We start from the raw sequence: 4,192 nt of genomic DNA, 5'->3' as shown, positions 1-4,192 counted from the left end.
AAGAAAGTGTTCCCCCTAACTGTGCACCGTTGCGACAGTTTGTTGTTTCGAAGCACCACGGGATGATCGGGTGTTAGATTCTAACGTTCACATACAACGGGTGTAAGACAGATTTACACACGCGAAACACTTAGGTTGACTTGACGAGCCTAGCATGTGTACAGACATGGCCTCGGAACACAGAAGACCGAAAGGTCGAGCATGAGTCGTATGGTAGATACGATCAACATGAAGATGTTCACCGATGTTGACTAGTCCGTCTCACGTGATGATCGGACACGGCCTAGTTGACTCGGATCATGTAATCACTTAGATGACTAGAGGGATGTCTATCTGAGTGGGAGTTCATAAGATGAACTTAATTATCCTGAACATAGTCAAAAGATCTTTGCAAATTATGTCGTAGCTCGCGCTTCAGTTCTACTGTTTAGATATGTTCCTAGAGAAAATTTAGTTGAAAGTTGATAGTAGCAATTATGCGGACTAGGTCCGTAAACCGAGGATTGTCCTCATTGCTTCATAGAAGGCTTATGTCCTTAATGCACCGCTCAGTGTGCTGAACCTCGAACGTCGTCTGTGGATGTTGCGAACATCTGACATACACGTTTTGATAACTACGTGATAGTTCAGTTAAACGGTTTAGAGTTGAGGCACCGAAGACGGTTTTTGAAACGTCGCGAAACATATGAGATGTTTCGAAGGCTGAAATTGGAATTTCAGGCTCGTGCCCACGTCAAGAGGTATAAGACCTCCGACGATTTTCTTAGCCTGCAAACTAAGGGAGAAAAGCTCAATTGTTGAGCTTGTGCTCAGATTGTCTGAGTACATCAATCATTTGAATCGAGTGGGAGTTGATCTTCGAGATGAGACAGTGATGTTTCTCCAAAGTCATTGCCACCAAGCTGCTAGAGCTTCATGATGAACTATAATATATCAGGGACATATATGATGATCCTTGAGATATTCGCGATGTTTGACACCAAAGTAGAAATCAAGAAGGAGCATCAATTGTTGATGGTTGGTGAAACCACTAGTTTCAAGAAGGGCAAGGGCAAGAAGGGATACTTCATGAAACGGCAATTCAGCTGCTGCTCTGGTGAAGAAACCCAAGGTTGAACCCAAACCCAAGACTAAGTGCTTCTGTAATAAGGGGAACAGCCACTGGAGCAGAATTACCCTAGATACTTGGTAGATTAGAAGGCTGGCAAGGTCGATAGAAGTATATTGGATATACATTGTGTTGATGTGTACTTTACTAGTACTCCTAGTAGCACCAGGGTATTAGATACCGGTTCGGTTGCTATGTGTTAGTAACTCGAAATAAAAGCTACGGAATAAACGGAGACTAGCTAAAGGTGAGCTGACGATATGTGTTGGAAGTGTTTCCAATGTTGATACGATCAAGCATCACACGCTCCCTCTACCATCGAGATTGGTGTTAAACCTAAATAATGGTTATTTGGTGTTTGCGTTGAGCATAGACATGATTGGATTATGCCTATCGCAATACGGTTATTCATTTAAGGAGAATAATCGTTACTCTGTTTATTTGAATAATACCTTCAATGGTCTTACGCCTAAAATGAATGGTTTATTGAATCTCGATCGTAGTGATACACATGTTCATGCCAAAAGATATAAGATAGTAATGATAGTACCACCTACTTGTGGCACTGCCACGTAAGTCATATCGGTATAAAACGCATGAAGAAGCTCCATGTTGATGGATCTTTGGGCTCACTCGTTTTTGAAAAGTTTGAGACATGCGAACCATGTCTATTGGTGTATATGCATGAAGAAACACCATGCAAATGGACCGTTTGAACTCACTTGATCTTGAATCACTTGAGACATGCAAATCATACCACATGGGCAAGATGACTGAAATCCTCGGTTTCGGTAAAATGGAACTAGAAAGCAACTTGTTGGAAGTAATACATTTTGATGTGTGCAGTCCAATGAGTGCTGAGGCATGTAGTGGATATCGTTATGTTCTTACTTCACAGATGATTTGAGTAGATGTTGAGTATATTTACTCGATGAATCACGAGTCTGAATTATTGAAAGGTTCAAGTAATTTTAGAGTGAGGTTGAACATCGTCGTGACAAGAGGATAAAATGTCTATGATATGATCGTAGAGATGAATATCTGAATTACGAGTTTGGCACAGAATTAAGACATTGTGGAAATTGTTTCACAACCAATACAGCTAGGAACACCATGGTGTGATGGCGTGTCCATACATCATAACTGCACCCTATTGGATATGATGCATACCATGATGTCTCTTATCGAATTACCACGATAGTTTATGGGTTAGGCATTAGAGACAACCACATTCACTTTAAATAGGGCACCACGTAATTCCGATGAGATGACACCGTATGAACTATGGTTTAGATAAACCTAAGCTGTCATTTCTTAAAAGGTTGGGGCTGCGACGCTTATGTGAAAAAGTTTCAGGCTGATGAGCTCGAACCCAAAGCGGATAAATGCATCTTCATAGGACAACCAAAACAGTTGGGTATACCTCCTGTCTCAGATCCGAAAGCAATAAGGGATTGTTTCGAGAATCGGGTCCTTTCTCGAGAAAAAGTTTCTCTCAAAAGAATTGAGTGGGAGGATGGTGGAGACTTGATGAGGTTATTGAACCGTCTCTTCAACTAGTGTGTGGCAGGGCACAGGAAGTTGTTCCTGTGGCACCTACACCAATTGAAGTGGAAGCTTATGATAGTGATCATGAAACTTCAGATCAAGTCACTGCCAAACCTCGTGGGATGACAAGGATGCGTACTACCTCAGAGTGGTACGTAATCCTGTCTTGGAAGTCATGTTGCTAGACAACAATGAACCTACGAGCTATGGAGAAGCGATGGTGGGCCCGGATTCCGATAAATGGCTCGAGGCCATAAAATCCGAGAGAGGATCCATGTATGAAAACAAAGTGTAGACTTTGGAAGAACTACTTGATGGTCGTGAGGCTGTTGAGTACAGATGGATTTAAAAGGAAGACGGACAATGATGGTAAATGTCACCATTAAGAAAGCTCGACTTGTCGTTAAGAAGTTTCCCGACAAGTTCAAGGAGTTGACTACGGTGAGACTTTCTCACTCGTAGCGATGCTAAGAGTCTGTTGGAATTATATTAGCAATTACTGCATCATTTATGAAATCTTGTAGATAGGATATCAAAACATTGTTTCCTCGACGATTTTTGAGGAAAGGTTGTATGTGATACAACCGGAAGGTTTTGTCAATCCTGAAATATGCTAATAAGTATGCAAAGCTCCAGCAATCCTTCTGAGGACTGGAGTAAGCATCTCGGAGTTGGAATGTATGCTTTGATAAGATGATCAAAGATTTTGGGTGTATACAAAGTTTATGAGAAACTTGTATTTCCAAAGAAGTGAGTGGGAGCACTATAGAATTTCTGATGAGTATATGTTGTTGACATATTGTTGATCAGAAATGACGTAGAATTTCTGGAAAGCATATAGGGTTATTTGGAAAGTGTTTTTCAATGGAAAGCCTGGATTAAGCTACTTGAAACTTGAGCATCAAGATCTATAAGGATAGGTCAAAACGCTTAATATTACTTTCAAATGAGCACATACCTTGACATGATCTTGAAGGTGTTCAAGATGGATCAGTCAAAGAAGGAGTTCTTGCCTGAGTTGTAAGGTATGAAGTTAAGACTTAAAGCTCGACCACGGCAAAATAGAGAGAAAGGACGAAGGTCGTCCCCTATGCTTAAGACGTAGGCTCTACAGTATGCTATGCTGTGTACCGCACCTGAAGTGTGCCTTGCCATGAGTCAGTCAAGGGGTATAAGAGTGATCCAAGAATGGATCACAGGACAGCGGTCAAAGTTATCCTTACTAACTAGTGGACTAAGGAATTTTTCTCGATTATGGAGGTGGTAAAAGAGTTCGTCGTAAAGGGTTACGTCGATGCAAGCTTAACACCTATCCGGATAGCTCTGAGTAGAGATACCGGATACGTATAATGGAGCAACAATTTAGAATAGCTCCAAGTAGAACAGTTATTTGGAATGGCTCCAAATGTAGCGTAGTAGTTGCATCTACAAGATGACATAGGAATTAGCGAAGTACATACGGATCTGAATGTTGCAGACTAGTTTACTAAAACCTCTCTCACAAGCAACATGATCAAACCTAGAACTCATTGAGTG

This window comes from Triticum urartu, chromosome 4A, assembly GCF_056163025.1.
Source record: "Triticum urartu cultivar PI428250 chromosome 4A, HENAU_Tu73, whole genome shotgun sequence".
In the NCBI taxonomy this organism is placed as follows: domain Eukaryota; kingdom Viridiplantae; phylum Streptophyta; class Magnoliopsida; order Poales; family Poaceae; genus Triticum; species Triticum urartu.
The sequence above is the reverse complement of the archived record's forward strand: the minus strand, read 5'-3'. Positions refer to the sequence as shown.